The 22443-nt window shown below is 42.3% G+C and overlaps 1 protein-coding gene across 4 annotated transcripts in view; it reads left to right on the forward strand.

The window, feature by feature from the left end:
- Window positions 1-22443, forward strand: part of ANOS1 (anosmin 1) — a 190975-nt gene that overhangs the window by 35263 nt on the left and 133269 nt on the right. The window lies entirely within an intron of this gene.

Consider the following 22443-nt stretch of genomic DNA (forward strand, 5'->3'; position numbering starts at 1 on the left):
TTGGATGGGGTAGGAGTCCCAGGGGGGGCTGTCACGGGGTGAGAAGCAGGGTGGGTCGCATAGGGGTCAGGGGCTGGGCCACACCTGGCTGTTTGGGGAGACACAGCCTCCCCTAACCGACCCTCCATACAATTTTGAAAACCTTATGTGGCCCTCAGGCCAAAAAGTTTGTCCGCCCCTGGCCTATAGCAATCTGGAATTATGCCAGTGTACACCGACTGAAAATCTGACCCATAATTTCTGTTTGACACAATGTTTTAGAGAAGTGAGTGAAGCAGCCAATCTTGTTAAAGCGTACGTCCAATAACTGAAATACTCCAACATTAGACATTTTGTTCAGTTGTATGCTTAATATACAGCATAGGACTGAATTTCTTTGACAAAATTCTTTCACAAATCCCAGTGGCTCTACTGTTACCCTTTCTCAAACTGACTCTTTGACCCCAAAAGCTTAGGGGGTAAGTGAGCTGATAACCAACTGATTTTGCTGGACAAGAATTTTGCTAGGTTGCCTGGAGAGAAGCAACAATGCTTCAGCAGAGTTAGAGGGTTAAAGTGGAACTGCAGAGTCTAGTCACTGACTGCTCTTTTCGTAAACGCACAATGTTAGATGCATCCATTTCCTGCCTTAGTAATTCACCTGAAAACTGTGAAGAATGGGCAATTAGGAAACTGTGGAAAAAAGGCTACAGACCCTAAATCTCCATGATGATGTAGGCCTACAATAATTTAGGCATTGAATCATGTAGTGATCTATATTCACTGTTTATTCCCTGATAGATTTACTATAAATGGGGTCAAAACCCAGTAGCATTATAATGGAATAGATCACTTACTAAAGAGGTGCATTGTTTAGTTGACATAGTGTACTCTGTTTTATGAAATCCAGACTTCCCATATGCAAAAAGGGGGGTGGGATAGCTCAGTGGTTTGAGCATTGGCCTGCTAAACCCAGGGTTGTGCGTTTAATCCTTGAGGGGGCCATTTAGGGATCTGGGGCAAAATCAGTACATGGTCCTGCTAGTGAAGGCAGGGGGCTAGAGTCAATGACCTTTCAAGGTCCCTTCCAGTTCTAGGAGATAGGATATCTCCTTTAATTTATTTATTTAGGTTTGTGCATTACTGTTTTAATGTAATCTGCTTAAATGCTGATGCTAATATTAGCTCTAGCATATGGTGATCCTTGGTATATATTGTATCAACATCTCCACAGTAAGAATTTTAGATCATGTAGGGTCTAATCCAGCTCCCTTTGAAGACAATGAGATTTTTCCAATTGATGATACTTATTGAGTGTGCTATTGCATGAAAATCAAAATACAACATAGAAAGATTATTAGTCTTATCAATGATAAAAATGCTATATTTGTAAGTTACATTGGCTGCACATGAACAGTAGCATGTTGGGATCAGAAGAAAGAGTGAAAAATATTCCTACTAGCTCTTCTCAATTTCAATAAAAGAAGAACAGGAGTACTTGTGGCACCTTAGAGACTAACAAATTTATTAGAGCATAAGCTTTCGTGGACTACAGCCCACTTCTTCGGATGGCTGTAGTCCACGAAAGCTTATGCTCTAATAAATTTGTTAGTCTCTAAGGTGCCACAAGTACTCCTGTTCTTCTTTTTGCGGATACAGACTAACACGGCTGTTACTCTGAAACTTGTCAATTTCAATACTCAGCCATCCTGAGTTCTCAAGGAAACAGGTTCTACTTGTTACACTGTTACAGAGAAACCTCACCACCCATAAAAGAGGTTCATTCAGAGTATGTGATACATCATAATTAAATCACCTCCTTAAGAATATGCAGGGACTTTCACATCCTTTCAATGATCTTGATGTCACTTTCCCTTTTTATTATTGAGGCTGATACTGTACCTCTGCTAATCTCTGAAAGAAACTCACTGAATGGCTTTTGTCTGCATGAAAAAAGAAGGAAACAAACAAAAATGTGGCCCAACTTCTAAAGCAGGGCAGAGGTTAAATGAACATCCATTTGAGTCAGTGCCAAGTGCATAGCAGCCATACAACATATATCTTATCTAGCATGAATTTGAGGGCAACCTTTAGATTGAATTACTGTCTTGAAAGGAATGAAAGACTGAATGTTTCAAGTTAAGATTTTTTTTTTAAACTGAAAACATGGCTATTATTCACATCTTGTATTGCTGAATGCTTAGAGCGCACATGATAGCTTGTCTTATCATTCCCTAGTAGGAAGGAGGGTAACATAAATATTTTGCATAACAACAATAGGTTTGACAATTATAGGGAAAAGAAATAAATATGTATTAGACTGTATTTTTAGTGCTGAGTCCATGGGAAATGTGATTTCCCAGAAGGTTTTTGCAGCAGGATTTACCCCATCATATTTTTCAATTTATAATTAAATAGGTGGGTTGCATAAAAGCTGAGATTTCAAAGCAGTGCGGTGGGATTTTGCCAGACATCTTCTCTCCATATTCCCTTCACTGCTCTGGTCATCTCAACCAAAGGGTGTAAAATGAAGACAATTTTTTAACATTTCAGAACAAATTTTTAAAAGGGCAACACCCAACTTTCACAGTGAGCCTTTAGTTTTGTTCCCACAGTCCTTACGGGCACAGTTTTGTGGAGCAAATAACTATAGGCACAAGCAATGGCAATAGATGTTACCTTTTACCTTGTTAGCAAGTGCGCTCAGATAGTTACACATTAAAATGACATCATTTGCCACCACAACTATTTGCATCTCATATATGACAGAGAAGTTTGTCAAGAAATCATGTCAGTAGCACATGGCATCTCTCTGAGAGACTGTGTGGTTAATTCATTGATTTATTTTTACATTCCATTATTTAAATTAGTGAAGTTTTTTTTAATCAAATCTGTAGACAATTTTACAGAAAAAGGAAATTGGGTAGTAAAAACAACAGATTTGAAAGGCCTTGGCATGATCAGGCACGTCCCTTGTGTTTTGTACTTGTGCATTCCTTACCGCCTAGATGTTTCACATCAAATATTTAACTTACAATTTCCTAACTATTTAAAATCCATTACGTAGGATGAGAAAAGTAAGAGATAGAAGAGAACAGTTAGGTCTTCCACTTTGTCTCCCCATCAGGATTGTTCCCCTATCTTATATTTTTCTAGAGTTTTCTTCATTGTAGGGACAGATCATTCTCTCCTGTGGTAAAACTTACATGTGGGAGCTTTGGAGAAGAAAATGTCTCTCCCACAAATCATTCTATCGGGGGGAACTTAAGTTTTCTCCTCATTGAAAAGGCCATGGATCCCTGTTTTAGCCTCTGGTTGGCCTAGGATTGGTCCCCATGCTTCTTCTGAATTCCTCCTAGTAGTAGCGTGGCACAGCTGAAGATTGAGTCCATAAACCTTCTACATCATTTTGTGTATATGTAGTATCTAAATAAAAATTCAGCTTATTGCCATTCTAAGGAAATATTGTGTACACCTTTAATGCCGCTGTTTTTCTTTTTAAGGAAGCTCTTTATAAGTTCAACACAGTAATTAATAAAATGCAATGGAAATTCATGTTGTTGATCTCAGTAACTCTGAAGTTACAGCAAGATATTATACCAATATCCTCTAATACCAAGGTGTGGGATAGTCTTGGTGGCTTGAAAACAGGAAATGTAAATTGAATATACCTGAGAACCATTATTTTTTTCCAAAGAGATGCAAATGTAATGAACAAAATTGATTACAGTTCTCACAGGACCAACTATAGACCAGTTATCCCAGTCTCAAATGACCATTTATTTTTTGTTATTTTAATGGAACAGGTCACAAAAGCGTGATTATGAATGGCAAGATATGTACCACTGGTTTCGTATGTATGATTTCAGCTAATAAGATATCTCCAGTGACCCATTGCATAAGATAAAACTGAAGAGCACATTTGAAGACACTCTTCTACTTGAATATTAATAGATGGGCAATTTCAAAACTGTTAGTGGCCTTTTATAATCATTAAGACAATCCCCATAACTACAGAGGGGCTCTTTAAATAAATTACTGTTATTCATTGAACACACCCACTGCCAGCATGGACTCCAGCGTCTTCATTTTGGACTCTTGCATCTGCACAGATGTCCATGGAAGTCAGAGGGACTCCATGGGGTGTTGGGGACTGTCCATATGGATCTCATTGCAGACCTGAGACAGTAACTGGTAACATGTCTGATGATAGAAACTGTAGGCCTGAACATTCTCTCACTGAAGTCAATGGGAGTTTTTTCACTGACTTCCGTGGGAGAAGGATTGGGATCTGTTTATTGTTTTAATTTCCTGTTATCATTTCTATTTAATTTTCCACATTTTTTGTTTTCTTTGTTAGAAAATATTCCCTATATATTATTGTTTGGTAATTTTGCTTTTCCTTTTTCCTACATTTCTCTTTCCTGTCTCTCTTAATCTTGCCACTTTCTGTTTATGGAAAGACAGTTGTTAAATGGTAAAGCAGTCACATACATACAAAGACTTCAGAGTCCATATATCAGGTTCTTAGCAGTATGGTGAGTTTACTGGCTTGAAAGTCCCTCTGGAATACATCCCCAGCTTGGATGGGTCATTCAGTCCTTTGTTCAGAGCTTCAGTTTGTGGAGAAGTTACTCCAGAGGTAGGAAGCAGGATTGGAGATAAACTAGAGATGGTGCAGCTGCCCTTTATATTCCTTTTGCGATGTGGCTTATACTTCCTGTGTTCCAAAAACAAGCTTTACAGCACATGGTGTGGAAAGGCCTTAGAGTTCTGTCCGTAAGCATACCTCATGCCTTGCTGACTAATAAGATGTATCCCCTAGTTCCTTTCAATGGGTTTGTTGTGCAGTTGATGACCCTTCGTGGGCCATCGAACAGGCTAGGCAGTGCTGATGCCATTCTGTCTGGGGGTGTCATCTAGAAACACAGCACAAATTTGGAAATACAGATATACCCTACATATCTGTAATTCATAATACAAAGGAGATACAAACATATAAACAAGATTATTATACTTGGCAAATTGTAACATTTTTGCAGATACCTTACACGGCATATCTGTCACGATTCATCATAATTTTAAAGTATTGATATCTATAATATCATAAAGTGTTTTGCATGTACCATACAGTGTCACGCTGGCCACCAAGGTGTCAGAGAGAAAGAAAGTCAGAGAGGAGTCTTGGCAGTTTGTAACTACCAGAATGTCACTACCAGGACACAGGCAGTCTTATCTAGCAGTCAGAGTAGGAGTTTAGAGCCCTGCCAGGTCAGATACTAGGAGATCAGAGTCTGAGCTATGCCAGAGGGCAGACCAAGAGTCAGGTGTCACGAGGCAGGCAGAGGCAGGTTACCAGGAGATCAGAGTCAGGCAGTAGGAGCAGGTAGTGCAAGGGAAACAGTACTAAACTGGGATAACCCAGTTTAATGGACAACTTCCTGTTCTTGTGCTTGGTTTAAATAAAAGAAGGAAACCAATCTGGACCCCCAGTATTCTGCCAATCAGATCCCTGGACTGGAGTCCTCTGTCAGAGTTCAGCTTCCAGTTCAAGTAATTGTTAGCAGATCACTGGGTGACAGGTTGGTAGAGCCCTGCACAGATACAAAATTTGTGTCTGCATCCAACCCATGATCCACCAAAATGGTCCATGGATTAAAAGCGGATATCCATGGATTTGCAGTGTTCTACAGGTTGGAACTTATTGGCTCATAAGAGACAGGTGGACTGACATTTGAGACCTGCAGTCCCTGACATGAGGCAAGAGGTCAAGACAGAATTCAACACAGCTGGAAACAGATGAGGCCATTCAGGTTGTGGCCACCAGAGAGAACAGATGGAATATGGAAGCTGTGGATGATATCTCTCAAGATCCAACTCATCCTATGGATGGGAGCTGGGCCTAACCTTTAAGAAAATCCAGCTTATCCACAAAGAGACCTCCAATTATTCAAGGAAGACAGTTGATCCTTATTGGGGATTCGATACTCAAAAGAATGAAAGGAACATTCTGCCAGAGACTGGCAGGCAACGGGAGCCAAAACATGAGACATCACTCTAAGGTTGGTTAACCTTCTGGAGCTGTTGGGAAAGGATCCATTGGTGGTGGTTCATGCTGGCACTAATGACACTACATTGCAGTATAGCTCCCAGATAATAAAGACTTTAGGGAACGCAGAAGCATGCAAAAGAAGAATGTCCAAGTGATCTTTTCAAGATACTTCCTGTCCCATAAGTGAAGGAAGGCAGAAGATTCTGGAAATGAACCATGGATGAGGTAAGTGGTAGAAGGTTTTAATTTTGTGGGACATTGGTCCACCTTCTGTGGGGAGAGAGAGCTGTACAGTTTGCATGGCCTCCACCACAGTAGAAAGGGAACCGGTCTCCTCGGAGACATGCTGGGTAGAGTAGTCAGGAGAATGTTAAACTAGTAGCAAAGGGGAAGATAAAAAGCGGGATGATATGAGCACTCATTTAGCATAAAATCGAGATGTTGAGAATAAAATGTATTCAGGAAACCAAAGGATGTGAAGAGAAGAAATTCTTTAATTACCTATACACCAAGGCTAGGAGTCTGGGTAACAAACTGGAAGAATTGGAATTGCTCTTTTATGACTACAGATTTGATCTAGTTGGTATTACTGAAACTTGGTGGTATGATTCATATGATTGGAATGTTAAAAATCAATGGTTATAACCTATTTGAAGGATTGGGCTGGCAAAAGGAGAGGGGTAGTGGCACTCTTTGTAAAAAATGGCATTACCTGTTTCCAAGTCACTGAAAACTGAGACGAAAATTATCTTGAATGCTTGTTGATCAATGTCCTAGCAGATAAAGCACAAGATGGGATATTAATAGGTGTCAGTTACAGATCACCAATTTACAGTAGGGAACAGGATGACTTGTTCTTTATGCACCTACCTATGTTGCTTAGGGAAAAAAGCTGCATAATCATAGGGGACTTCAATTTGAGTGACATACATTGACGGTCTTATGCAATGAAAACATCCTCAGAATTTCTTAATATTATAGATGACAAATTCCTAACTCAAAAAGTGTTGCATCCAACATGGAGGAATTCTATATTGGACCACCCTATCTTGACAAAGTTGACAGGAATTGGTCACAAAACTAAAAATTAATGGTATCTTAGGCACAAGTGATCATGACTTGATCACAATTATAATGTGCAAACAGAATGAAGTCCAAACCAATAAAAAAAAAAAAAAAACTTGGTGCTTCAGTCTAGTAGGAAAGGGTATAACATGACTCAATGTCTGGATGTTAACGCTAGACTAATTCAGTCTGGAAATAGGGCATACATTTTTAAAGTGAGAGTAATTAACCATTGGAACAATTTAACAAGGGTGAGGTGGATTCTCCATCACTGACAATTTTTAAATCAAAATTGGATGTTTTTCTAAAAGATCTGCTCTAGGAATTATTTTGGGGAAGTTCTATGGCCTATGTTATACAGGAGGTCAGACTAGATGATCACAATGTTCTCTTCTTGCATTGGAATCTATGAATCTAAACTTGTGCTCTCCTAGACAAAGCTGTGAAAGTAATCAGAATAGTTTGGCTCCGGGTAAGTGATCCACTTTGATAACCAAAGTAAAAGTAACAATTTTCTAGTGAGAACTGGGATTTTTTTGTGCAAAGATAGGGCATAAAATTGTAATTCCATCCTGGGATATTTTTGACACGAGCATGTCAATATGAATGGTAAATACACATCCAATGATTATTCAAGAGACAGCCTATAGTAGGCTAAATATGGGTACACTGCAAAAAACAAAACAAAAACCATGGAGTCTCAGAGCCCAGGTCAACTGACTCGAGCTTGTGGGGCTTGTGCTATGGGGCTAAAAATTGCAGTGTAGTCATTCCCACTTGGGCTGAAGCCCAGGCTCTGAGACACATCCCCTCAGAGTGGGGGTTGAGAAAAGTGAGTTGGGCCGGGCTTTCCCCTGACCGACATCCCTCAGCTGGAGCCATCCCACTCTGAGAAAACAGCCTTCTGCTGCCAACTAATATTGTCATTCCTATAACTCAAGTAGTATCAGTTTGATCAGGGTTAAAAGCCTGCTGATGACACATGATATGGGAGTTGTTATAGCTGCATATAATATAAATTGTACATACACACAGAGAGGGGAAATTAAAATAACCTGATTTAGATTGCAAAATCAAGCATTTGAAAGTTAGGAAATGCCATGGGATCCCTGCCTCATTCATTCTTCTTCTTTATTATGGCTTCAAAGCAGCAATGTTAGATGTCCAAGTCTAGGCTGGGGGATCCAGTTGATTGCTTCAGGTGACATGGAGTGGATGGCAGAGATACCACTGGGCTATGATTATTTAGGACATTGATTGATGAGGAGTATAAAAATATCGCTAGAGCACACAGGGGCCAATCAGGAAGGCCAAGGCACAATTGGAGTTGCAGCTAGCATGGGATGTGAAGGGTAACAAGAAGGGTTTCTACAGGTATGTTAGCAACAAGAAGGTGGTCAGGGAAAGTGTGGGACCTTACTGAATGTGAGAGGCAATATAGTGACAGATGATGTGGAAAAAGCTGAAGTACTCAATTCTTTTTTTGCCTTGTCTTCACAGACAAGGTCAGCTCCCAGACTTCTGCACTTGGCAACACAGTATGGGGAGGAGATGAGCAGCCATCAGTGGCAAAAGAACAGGTTAAGGACTATTTAGAAAAGCTGGACATGCACAAGTCCATGGGTCCAGATCTAATGCATCCAAGGTGCTGAGGGAATTGGGTGATGTGATTATACAAATTTGTGGTGATTGGGGAGGTCCCAGATGATTGGAAAAAGGCAAATATAGTGCCTATATTTAAAAAAGGGAAGAAAGAGAACCCAGGGAACTACAGACCGGTCAGCCTCAAAGAATCCATTTTGAAGCACTTGGAGGAGAGGAAGGTGATCAGGAACAGTCAACATGGATTCACCAAGGGGAAGTCATGCCTGACCAACCTGATTGCCTTCTATGATGAGATAACTGGCTCTGTGGATATGCAGAAAGTGGTGGATGTGATATATCTTGACTTTAGCAAAGCTTTTGATACGGTCTCCCACAGTACTCTTGCTAGCAAGTTAAAGAAGTATGAATTGGATGAATGGACTATAAGACGGCTCAATGTTTAGTTGGCAGTGAAGTGCCCCAGGGGTCCGTCTTGGGGCCGGTTTTGTTCAACATCCTTATTAATGATCTGGATGATGGGATGGATTGCACCCTCAGCAAGTTTGCAGATGACACTAAGATGGGGGGAGAGGCAGACACGCTGGAGGGTAGGGATAGGGTCCAGAGTGATCTAGACAAATTGGAGGATTGGGCCAAAACAAATCTGATGAGATTCAACAAGGACAAGTGCAGAGTGCTGCACTTAGGAAGGAAGAATCCCATGCACTGCTACAGGCTGGGGACTCACTGGCTAAGCAGCAGTTCTATAGAAAAGGACCTGGGAAATTACAGTGGACGAGAAGCTGGATATGAGTCAGCAGTGTGCCCTCGTTGCCAAGAAGGCCAATGGCATATTGGGCTGTATTAGTAGGAGCATTGCCAGCAGACTGAGGGAAGTGATTATTCCCCCCTGTTCGGTGAGACCACACTTGGAATATTGTGTCCAGTTTTGGTCCCCCACTACAGAAGGGATGTGGACAAATTGGAGAGAGTCCAGCAGAGGGCAATGAAAATGATTAGGGGGCTGGGGCACATGACTTACGAGGAGAGGTTGAGGAAACTGGGCCTATTTAGTCAGCAGAAGAGAAGAGTGAGGGGGAATTTGATAGCAGCCTTCAACTACCTGAATGGGGGTTCCAAAGATGATGGAGCTCGGCTGTTCTCAGTGGTGGCAGATGATAGAACAAGGAGCAATGGTCTTAAGTTGCAGTGTGGAGGTCTAGGTTGGATATTAGGAAACACTATTTTGCTAGGAGGGAGGTGAAGCACTGGAATGGGTTACCTAGGGAGGTGGTGGAATCTCCATCCTTAGAGGTTTTTAAGGCCTTGTTTGACAAAGCCCTGGCTGGGATGATTGAGTTGGTGTTGGTCCTGCTTTGAGCAGGGGATTGGTCTAGATGACTTCCTGAGGTCTCTTCCAACTCTAATCTTCTATGATTCTATTATAGTTTGAAGTCCATTTCTACAGTCACAAATAAGATTGTGTCTCAGTCCCCATTTATGGAGAAGGTAGAAGCATTTGCCATGTAATATGTGGATGTAGTTCAAAGTGGATCATATTTTCCATGGAAGTAAAAAGCCATTGGATTCTTTGGTTGGTTCCTTGATGAGGTGTTTATCTGGGACACTGGCATCCTTCTACCTTGCTCACCATCTCTAGGGGGAAAAAGTCCTGAGTATTTGAGCTCTTGCACTAAAAGCAAAAAAGGTTCTCTGGATTGAGTTGGAATCTTGGTATATTATTTAGGTCTTTGTGTATTGGAAGATTCTTGTTACCTAAAATATGATAGAACTCCTGAAGAATTCTTATGTGACAGTAACTTGGGTTGGGTGGATATGTACCAATATGGGAAGACATGGTTGTGACACTGATTTTATTGTGCCCGTAATAATCTGCATGAAGGTGTTAAATTGAGACTCAGCAAGTGATGTGTGTGAGCTATGTGCCTGAATGGATGAGCAATATTCTGCACCAGAGTAGACAAGGGCCAGTGAAGCAGAATTAAAGCATTTGCATCTGTTCCCCAGATTGTCCTTGCCAGTTTCTGTATGAGATTTACACACATCTTTATTTTGTCTTGAATATTTTTAAGATGCTAGTGGTATGTGAGGTTTTCATTTAACGTCAATCCAGGATATATCAGGGTGGGATTGTATCTTATCTGCTGGTCAAAGAAATTCCTGTGTAGTTTTGCCCTAGCTTTTCAAGTGTTTAGATGAGATGATGACATGACAGTTTTAGTGAGGTTTGGTTTTAGCCGCTAATATAAGAAATATTCTTCCATGATTTTATGATCCTTAGCTGGGATTTGCTCTGTGGTCGGTAAATCCCATGCCAGTGTGGTCAAAGCATCATCATCTGTATAGACAAATTTCCATAATGATTTTGGGGAAGGCTGCTGGTGAAAATATTAAACAGGATCATGCTAAGACTGATCCCTATGGTCGGTCATCATTAATAGCATATGGCCTGCTGACTGGGTCACCAAGGAAAACATGAAACCTGTGATTGGTCAGAATGTATCGGTAGAATGTTATTGTTGCATTGCATGGGATAATTTTGCTGACTTTTAGGAGGAGGCCATTGCTCCATATGGCAGATAAGTCTAAGAAAGCTGCCCCTGGCTTGAGTTTTCTTTGGAATCCCACTTCAGTGTCTGTTCTTAAGGCTAATACTTGGTCAGTACAGCTGTGGCCTGGTCGGAAATCCACTTGTTCATTTGGTAACTTTGTGACAAGCAGCCTAATTCTTGCTAGTAATTTCTCCTTGAGCTTGTATAATGTGCAGAGGAGTAATACAGGCCAGTACAATGAGAGATTGTCAATGTCAATGACCATAGCCTTATGCCAGATCCTCAGGACAAGCCCTAAGGAATGGATATTGGAGAACAGTGCTGCGAGCCATTCCTGTCCCTTGGCTCTGAGGTTTTTCAGAAATTCCACGAAGACACCTTCAGGCACTGCAGCTTTCCTGGCTTTGGTGAGTGAGGGCCTTATTTACCTCCTCAACAATGCAGGGCACTGATAGAGGGGAGGAGGCAGGCAGTGAGGTCTCTGTGCACTTTGCGCTTAATAGACTTGTCCCCTGGTGGTTTTGAATTCATAAGGAACATTCTGCCTGTCACAATTATAGATTTCTGGGGGTAGGGGGATGGAGGGTGTCTACAGTTTTAGCTCCTAGCAGTGCCTCTTTTCTCCCCCATTTTAGTCCATTTTGAGACTTTCTGCCATATTTCATATATTTATTAACTGCATATTTAACATCTGCTGTTTACTCATTTTTTTTGTTGGTGGTGGTACCTGATGTTTGTATATTTCTGTCTACTGTGATTTAGACATTGCTGGCTAATGAAAACAACAGGGCACTGTGTTAAAAGTCATTATATCTTTCTTAATAAGTTTAGCAATCTTATATTTTCCCCCTCTTAGCATGACCCTCAAAGCATCATGGGGAAGACTGGCTTAAAGGCAACACCTTATCAATATTCTGTGAGTTGCTTTTCATATTTCTACTTGAACTGTCGATCTCAGTTGTGGATTCTGCAGTCCTTTTGTCAGCAGAATTCCCACTATCAGTGGAAATTTTACATACAGAGTCCTCAGTAGAAGTCTGCAGCACAGAGAGAAGGATGTTGCCCAGTTACAGTAATCATTGTATGCATGTTTTTCTTAAGCTATTCTTTTCCATCTTCACTTGTAATTCCCCAGTGTTTTTGACAGTGGAAAATAATATGCTTGATTTTTTCTTTGAATAGCTGCTCTCATCTGGCAATTTCATTATACAGATCCACAAGAGGAAATACAGGTTGCTTAACGGGTGTGGGAGGAAAAGAGAAAATATTCTCCTCCATTTTATGACTGAAATCTACGATACATGTGAACCCATTGCCTAGAAGTGAGGCATAATTTTTCTTGCAAATGCCACTTCTGATCTATTGCACACAAATTAAGTACCCAATTCTGCCATATTTATTTATGTTGATTAGTACCTTACTCCATGTGTAGGCCCACTGAACATAAAGGGCTAAATTCTGATACCTTACTTTTGTTGTCTAGTACCCTCCTGAACAAATAGTCCTATTGAAGTAAATTGAACTATTTGTGTCATTCGGTGTAAGCCAGGTTATCAGAATCTGACCAAATGAGGCTAGTTGTGGAGGAAGAACTACTCAACATGAATAAGGGTGATAGTAGCAGGCCTGAAGTGGCTTTATTTGCACACAGGACAAGATTCTGCTTTAATTTGCTTGGAATACCTGCACTGATTCCCCATCTGCTATCACATCTAATTTAAACTTAGAAGCTCTACATAACTCTCTCCTTTCAGACTCCTCACATTGTTCCCTGTCTCCTTTGCTCTGCCAGTGCTCCCTGTTCATTTGTCTGTTGCTCACACAATCACATCCCTGCCTTCTACTTATATATGCCCCTTATGCATATTATTGCCTCTCTCTGCTCATCCACATAAACCCCTATATAAACCCCCTTAACAGCCCACTTCTGCTGTGCTGCTTACAAAAAATCAAATTGAATTGTATATACATTGTGTATAATTTGCCTATTTCAGAGTAGCAACCGTGTTAGTCTGCATCCGCAAAAAGAACAGGAGTACTTGTGGCACCTTAGAGACTAACAAATTTATTTGAGCATAAGCTTTTGTGGGCTACAGCCCGTTTAATCAGATGCATAGAATGGAACATATAGTAAGAAGAACATAGGCGTGCGCATGGGGTGTGCCGGGTGTGCCTGGGCACACCCTAATGCAGGGCAGGCAGAGCTGTGGAGGGGCAGGGCTGCATGCTCCCACAGGGCAGCGTGTATGGCTCTGCGCTGAGCCAGACGCTGCTAGGAGCCTCCCTCATGGTTGGGGGGGATGGAAGGGGCGGGGGGCAGTCGGGGGACAGGGAGAAGGGCGGGTTGGGCTGGGAGGTGAGGTGCTCTCACCTCGGGGGCTGCTCCCCCCACCCTGGCATCCCTGCGTGCTGGGGAGAGTCTCGGCAGAGGTAGAGGAGGTCCTCATGCTGCCTCCCTCCCCCCTCCCAGCACTGACCCAGTTCCCAGCCCATTGTCCAGGAACCCCAGCCAATGGCAGCTGTGGGGGGGCAGTGCCAGAGCTGCCTGACCGCGCCTCCCCAGCAGCGAGGGGGAAGGAGCTGCAGGCAGAGAGAGCCTCAGGATATTAGTGTCAGACACAGACAGCGGGGGGCATTGTGGGGCAGACAAACAAATGGAGCCGGGGCCAGGAGAAAGGAGCAGTGATGGGCACCAAGGGGCTGGCATAAAATATACAGTACACTGGGGGCTTCCGGGGGGCGGGAGTATAGCAACACTCCCTTCCCCCACAGACCAGAAATGGGCTGCAGCTGGCTCTGTCCATCACTCCCCCCCACCCCACAGAGACCCACACAACCCTCTGCCCCCCTGGAAGATCCCCACCAGCCCCTGTGCCCCCATCACCCCTCTCCAGAGATCCCCCCGTTTGTGCCTCCAGAGGCAGCTCCCCTCCCCTCTGCCTCCTCTGCTCCTGAGCTCGGTACAATTGTCCCCTTTGCCTTCCCCCTCCCGCCCCTAGCTCATTGGCCCGGAGACTCCCAGACTGTTGGCCTCCAAGGCCAATGGGAGCTGCACCTGAGGCAGGGCGCCTGCTTGCAGATGCAGACCTGCCCTCCTGTCCCTCCACAGCAAGGGGAAGGAGAGCCACAGGTGAGCAAACCCCGGTCACCATCATCACAGGCACAGCAATTCCCTGGATATTTAATTTCACTGAGGCAAGTAATTTAATCTACTCTTCCTTTCCAGACAGTTTTTGGCTTTTCCTGTAAGAAATCTTACAATTTCTTTGCCAATAAGTCCAGTTATAGTTTTTCACCTGAGAAGAATATGTTCTGGTTGTTCATAAGCTCATTTATTTTGTTAACTCAGTCAGTTTCATAGGGAATTTTAAGTCTCTTGAATTGTAACTGTTTTTTTTTCCCCTTGGTCCAAAAACACATGGAAGATGTGCAGATTTTTATTTCTGTGGGCCAAACCATGTAGAAATGCAAATGCCAGAGTTAGAAAAGCTCTGCAAGGGTACGGATGCCTCAGGAAATTGTCCTTGAGTCATTCATTCTTCTGGGCATTCCATTCTATTGTTCCCTCTTACAGTGATAGAGATCAGTGTCTCCACCCACAGGGGAGATGCAGAAGACTGGGCCAACCCTGCAGCCACTCTGCCTCTACCTCTACCCTTTTTCTCTGTCTGCTCCCTCTACCAGCCCCTTTGGTCTCCCTGGGATTCCCCCTACCATTACATCCTCTGTGTCTTCTTTCTCTGGAGCTTCTCATGAAGTAAAATTGTCATTACAGGTTCTTATCTCTGTAATGTATTTCATTTTGATGTATTTATTAAGGTTTAATTAATGCACTATGGGAGTCTCCCTCCACTCCACGGGCTCCCAGCATTACTCAGGGGCAGGGGTTTGGGGGAAGGGGTGGAGTGGGGTATGCTGGGGCTGGCTTGCTCGCTGGTGCCAGGCTCCCCACTAAGCCCCCAGGCAGCTCTGGACTCTGTGTCCCCCTGAAGCACAAGGCCCCCCAAAGCATGGGGTCCAGGGCGGTTGCCCAGATCCGTCCTATGAGACAGCTGTGCTTGGGCACCACCAAAAATCATACAAACCTGCCTCCCCTGGTTGGATAGGGGGTGGGGTTCTCGGGTGATGGTTAGGGGCAGTCAGGGAGCGGGGGGTTTGGATGGGGCATGGGAGTCCCGGAGTCTGTCAGGGGGTGGGGGGTGATAAGGGTCAGGGCTGTCAGGGGACAAGGAGCAAGGAGGGTCATGAGGGGGCAATTAGGATGGGGGGGTCTTTGGAGGCGGTAGTCAGGGGACAAGGAGCTGGCGGGGGTTGGATGAGTCAGGAGTTCTGGGGGAGCTGTCAGGAGGCAGGGGTGTGGAGAGGGGTTAGGGGAGGCAGGGAGCAGGGGGGGGTTGTATGGGTTGGGAGTTCTGGGGGTCCTGTCAGGGGGTGGGGAGCGGTTGGATAGGCATGGGAGTCCCGGGGGTCTGTCTGGGGGTGGGGGTGTGGATAAGGTTCAGGGCAGTCAGGGGACAGGTAGGTGGTAGAGTCTTAGGAGGGGGCAGTTAGGGGACAAGGAGCAGGGAGGCTTAGACGGGGGTGGGGTCCTAGGGGGCAGGTAGGGGCAGGGGTCCCAGGAGGGGGTAGTCGGGGACAAGGAGCAGGGGGGTTGGGGGTTCTGAGGGGGGAAGTCGGGGTGGGAAGTAGGAGGGAATGGATGGAGGCAGGGTGGGGGCGGGGCTAGGTCATGGCAGGGGCGGGGCTAGGGCGGGGCTCCCTGGGTGCACACCCTAATGAAATGGGCTGCGCACGCCTATGAAGAAGATATATATAAATATAGAGAACATGAAAAAGTGGAAGTAGCCATACCAACTGTAAGAGGCTAATTAATTAAGATGAGCTATTATCAGAGGAGAAAAAAAACTTTTGTAGTGATAATCAAGATGGCCCATTTTAGACAGTTGACAAGAAGGTGTGAGGATACTTAACATGGGGAAATAGATTCAATATGTGTAATGACCCAGGCATTTCCAGTCTCTATTCAAATTTGCCTATTGTTACTGTTCCCTTTCCCCTAACCTCTGTCTACATGTCTGGTCTTAGATTGTGAGGTCCTCAAAACAGAGATCAACTTTCTCATGTGTTTGGAAAGTGCTGAACATTTAGTGGTGGGTGTTTCCATAAATTAAAACAAACAAACAAACAAACCCTAATAATAATTGACACCAGTGCAAATCAAGAGTGACTCATTGAAATGGTGAAGTGTTGGAGATTTATACTGGTTTAATGGAAAGCAGAATTTGCCCCAATGAGCATTTTATACAACAGGGGAAGACCATTTTAAAAGGATCCTTTAAGTACAGGTCATTTTTGTTACAGATCCTTCTGCAAGTTTCAAAATTCTTGAGCAGTTGAAGTTCAAAAGACCAGCAGGCTTAATTTAGTACTGTGTGTGCAGTGGCATTTACAAGGAGTGGAAATAAATGGGAATCATCATAATGCACCGTGAATCTCAATCTGACCTTCTTGTTCACTGCAGCCAAGGCTCTGACAGTAGCCCTTGATTGACTGATCCAACTGTGAAGCTGAAAGGCCATTTTCAGTTTTCAGAATAGAGAGGATGTGTGAAAGACAAGATAAATAAGTTTACAAATGCAGCAGCCAAATAAACATTCTGCCTCAAAAGAGAAGGCTGATTTCTCTTTAGAATAACACACACTCCTGAATTATCTTTGTGAGCACTTGTTCTAGGCTTCCAACAGAGTCCTTTCCAGAGATAATGCAGGTGGAAAGATGAGCTAATGGTTCAAACAGTTAGATATTTGATGACTCTTCCATCTGTCAAAGCCCACTGACATGAAATCTCACTGTTTTAATTTGTGCCTCCAGCATCCAATTCAGCCTGAAATGATGTCAGTGATTTGCCCTGCCCACAGTACTGTCATTCTTATGGTAAACGTTCTGTGCACTCATGCTGGGAGACTTTTATCAGACATATTAGTGTGCATTTGAAGGATCATTAGCCTGCAGTAGCGGGAACATTCCAGGTTTCTTAGCCTAGAAACTCATATCTCTGCTGGAAAGTATGCTGAGCCACTGTTATGTGCACTATAAACTTATAACACAGAGGGGTTGCTTTGTAAGATTTAAGAGAAGTAGTGTGTATTCATGGGGTAAATCTATCATGATTTAAGTGCCACCCATAAGAAGTTGAGAGAATGTGCATTTGATATTAGGCTTTTAAAAGGTGTGTGTGTGGGGGAGGGGAATTAGGAGTGTCATAGAAATTCCTATCCATTCCAGCTGAGGAATAAGGAGAGAAGGACACAGCTAATCAAGCAAGAAGCCCCGGGAGGGGCGATCCGTTTATTTCAATTGCAATTGGGTTCGAGCTCATAAGTCAGCAAGAACCCCGAAAACACTTACACCAAAGCATTATATGCAGTTGACTATGATAGTAGAATAATTTTATTTCAGGAGGAAAGTGTGAAAATTTCTGGTTTTGCTTTCCTAAACAAGGAGTTTTCTTTCATCTGGTGAAAGATTAGGAAAAGCCTTTCAGTATAGTCAGAGTTGATGGCATTTGCACAGACTGTGATATGAAAAATATATGAAGTAATCCTGACCATATGAAAAAATCTGGAGATAGATGCATTATATAGTGTTTGCGTCCTGACAGATGTAATGGGTTTATCCACAATAATGTAGATAGGGCTGGTAGAGCATTAATGGTTTGAAGATTAGAGCTAAAGTGGTTAAAAGAAATAGGTTGACTGAAGTTTCCGGGTGGTTTTGATTTGGAAATAACAGAAAGTGCTTTGTAATGTAATGTTTTTGTTTTTTAGTTTTTGTTTCCATGCAGACATTAGTATATAATGGTGCTGTGATGCCAGCCATCAAGACAGCAATAGAATAAAGAAGTTACTGCTTCAGTGAGCTCTTGAAAAGAGGGCTTAAATGTGGGTTATATTTACAGTTGATCATGCTCTTAGATTTGTAATGTCAATATTTCTGGTATCAAAAAGCAAAGATTGGCAAGAATGGTTGGATTAGGAACATGGGAACTGCCATATTGGATCAGACCAGTGGTCCTTTTAATCTAGTATCCTGTTTCTAACAGGGGCCAGTTCCAGACTCTTCAGAGGCAAATATGGGAAACCCTGCAGCTATGGAATAATCTGTCACCAAGAAAATTTCTTCCTAAACCCCGTTAGACAGAGATTGGATTATGCCCTGAGGCACGCAAGCTTATATCCCTTCCCAACTCCTGGTTTTGAATTTTTTTTAAATCCTTAATACTATAACGCAGTATGTTCCTTTTATGATTATAAATGCCTAAATTAAAATACTTCTCAATTTCAAGCACAGAATAAACTTTGGAGAGACAGGTATTTTCCCTGGGGGATAACACTAAATTGTCTTATTAAATAATTTGTATCTACTGTGTGACCATTGATTATAGTCGAGTCAGTTACATATAATGCCCCTTGCACTTATTTAACTTTTTTCTTCCTGTAAATGGATAATGCCTAGGGAGCAAAAGAAAACCCCTTTGTATGGGTAAGTAAGAATCACATTGAGGGTTTACCTTCTCCCCAGATTTACTGATTCAAAGACTTCTGCAGAGTTTCTCATGGGACTGGATCAGCCTGTACAGTACAGAGAAATGGCTTAGATCCCCCTCAGATCTGCTCTCCTCCTGGACATTTGTATCAGTTCCACTTGTTAATGAAGGGGAGTGAGTTTGATTACTGTGTTGTTCTAATTTTGCACAGTTGAATTGCTGAACTTGGCCTGCCAAAGATGAATTAGACCTCTTTCCCAAGGAAAGGACACAGTATTGTCACTAGCGGCTGAATTATTCCACTGCATAGCTTCAAGTAGAATGAAGAATTTTCCTTATGGAACATTTGAATCTTGCCTTATATGTCCAACTTTATCTGCATGTCCCTGATCACTGGAAAAAAAGAATGTGTGCACTAAAGTAACACCCCCCGCCCCGCCCCCCCTCCAAAAAAAGATACTTATTAAGGCTGGCATTCTGAAACACTAAATGCTTCTTTAACTTAGCTTTGTCTGCCTCAGTGAACATTGTGTTCAGAATCCGGGATATTCACACTGCAGACCCTGAGCAAGCCCTTTCTTTAGAGCTATTTGAGCACAAAAATAATCCCTTCCTAGAAACTTTTGAAAAAACAACTGAACTATGCAGACTAATCAACTGTAAATCTTTGCTATCTAGAAAGCAGTTGATTAAGTAGCATCTAACAGTAGCCCAATCATCAGTGAAGCAGAGTTGATCAGATGCTTTCAAGACAGACAGTGCCTCTGAGACCTAAGGCAAATTAGCAATAAAACTGCTTCAAAGTAAGTAACAAATTTATCACTTTAAATCTTTAGACAATCTTCCCAGGTCTCTGATTATCCAGGTCTCTCTAACTTAGTATGTAGTACTCATTTTTCAATAAATTTTCGCTCCATAATTGGAAAAAATGCAAAAAGTGCAGCTGTCCTTTGGACTTCATTTTTCCAACAATATTTTTAGTTCAGCAAACTCAGTTAACACTGATGTTAATAGCTCCATTGAAGTCAGTAAAATTATCCTACAGTTACATCTTTGCAATTGAGATCAGAGTCTTGCATTTATCTTATTAAACGTAGGGGCATGTTTTAAACTAATTAATCACCTGATCCAAAACAGGCTAGAGTATTCTGGTTGAAGTGCCTGATCCTGCTTTCCTCTTTTAGAAAAGAACTGCAGGATTAGGTTGCACATATCCACCTTTAAGTGACAAAGTTGAAATATGGTTGAATTGACTTTGTTTGTAATATTTTAGAAAAGCATGTTCAAACCATTGTATAGGGACAGAACCTGAAATACATACCTGCCTGTATCTCAGCTTTGGCTTTCCTGGATGTTTTGCCTGAATAAAAGCCCATTGACTTCAAGGTAGGATTGAATTTTTTAGTGAGCTTCAGGTGGTTCACCACAGAAGTGCTTTTATACCTTGGTAATAGGTGAGGTATAAAAACCTGGAGAGATTAAATATTATTATTGTGCATAGAGCAAGCACAGTGTCTTTAGGACAAGTTTCAGAGTAACAGCCGTGTTAGTCTGTATCCGCAAAAAGAAGAACAGGAGTACTTGTGGCACCTTAGAGACTAACAAATTTATTAGAGCATAAGCTTTCGTGGACTACAGCCCACTTCTTCGGATGCATATAGAATGGAACATATAATGAGGAGATATATATACACACATACAGAGAGCATAAACAGGTGGGAGTTGTCTTACCAACTCTGAGAGGCCAATTAATTAAGAGAAAAAAAAAACTTTTGAAGTGATAATCAAGCTAGCCGAGTACAGACAGTGTGATAAGAAGTGTGAGAGTACTTACAAGGGGAGATAGAGTCAATGTTTGTAATGGCTCAGCCATTCCCATCATTCTAGAATTGATATGCAAACTAGACACAATCAACTCCGGTTTGAATAAGGACTGGGAATGGCTGAGCCATTACAAACATTGACTCTATCTCCCCTTGTAAGTACTCTCACACTTCTTATCACACTGTCTGTACTCGGCTAGCTTGATTATCACTTCAAAAGTTTTTTTTTCTCTCTTAATTAATTGGCCTCTCAGAGTTGGTAAGACAACTCCCACCTGTTTATGCTCTCTGTATGTGTGTATATATATCTCCTCATTATATGTTCCATTCTATATGCATCCGAAGAAGTGGGCTGTAGTCCACGAAAGCTTATGCTCTAATAAATTTGTTAGTCTCTAAGGTGCCACAAGTACTCAGTGTCTTTAGGAGTTCTCAGGCACACAGAAGACTGGGGCTACAGCTTATGAGAGTGAAGTTGCACTCCCCACTCCAGCTAACAAGCACAACTGGCTGATGTAGAGGTTGGGGGACAGTTGCCCGATATCCTCTCTCTCCTTTTTCAGGTGCCTAGTTCAACTAACTCTGCTCTGTCCTTGTACTCAACTGAGTGTGGAAACTGTGATTCTGCTCAATTCTGGTGGCAAAGAACAGGGACACTCCTTGTCCTTCCCCCTACACACCTGCACAGATGTGAAGCAAAGTCCATCCCTAAGTAAAAAATGCAGGATTTTGTCTATAATGACTATTACCACATTAATTTAGTAAAGCACCACCAAAAAAAGAGGTGATTCTGAGAGATGCATCGTCAAAGGCCCATATCACACCACCGATTCTAAGCAGATCTGCTGATTGGGCTTCATGGAAGAGTTCTGCTTAAAATCAACAGCATGATATAGACCAAGGTTATTAGATCTGAAAGCTGATCTTCCTGAGCAGTTCTTCCTTACTAAGATTCTCACCATCTGCATTACAAACAGGCATTTTTTGTTATTAATCTAATCATAAGTTTTTACCTATCACAGCAGCCTGAAGCACTTAAACCAACAGAGGCAGGAAAAAAGTAACCACTGGATAATCTCCCTGCTGTGTATAAGTAACCAAAAATGGATCATAAAGACTTAGGTATGGAGCTAAAGCAATAACAGGAGAACATTTTGGGTCAGTTTTTCCAGTCTTCAGCATTGCATAGCCATTAAAACTTGTGCAAAATGGATGTGAAATGGTATCCCTGAATTTCGAATGAGAGTTCTGATTTGCTATTGCACTACGTCCACTTTGCACAAGATAAATTATCACACAAGGTGCAATTCGGTGGAGAATCTGGCCCATTGACATTTATTGGATTGTTATATATGTATTTATTTAATGTTTAGGCTAAATACATTGCTTTTTGGACATTCTCAACATATGGAATCTTCAGTTCTAGGAGGTACGGGCAAGATCCACCTTTCTGGAATTAAAGAAAACAAGTGACTACTACTTGATATCTATACATCAATACTGCTACACCACTGGTGCCTCTGATCATACATGAGATTAGCCACTTAACTATTGTGATACTTAATCATATGCTTAGGGCTGAACATATTGCCACACCTGGGGCTGGGAAGAAAAGAGACGACTAAGGGGGGATATGATAGAGGTCTATGAAATCATGACTGGTGTGGAGAAAGTAAATAAGGAAGGGTTATTTACTCCTTCTCATAACACAAGAACTAGGGGTCACCAAATGAAATTAATAGGCAGCTGGTTTAAAACAAACAAAAGGAAGTATTTTTTCAGACAGTCAGCCTATGGAACTCCTTGCCAGAGGATGTTGTG

This window comes from Malaclemys terrapin, chromosome 1, assembly GCF_027887155.1.
Source record: "Malaclemys terrapin pileata isolate rMalTer1 chromosome 1, rMalTer1.hap1, whole genome shotgun sequence".
Taxonomy (NCBI): Eukaryota; Metazoa; Chordata; order Testudines; family Emydidae; genus Malaclemys; species Malaclemys terrapin.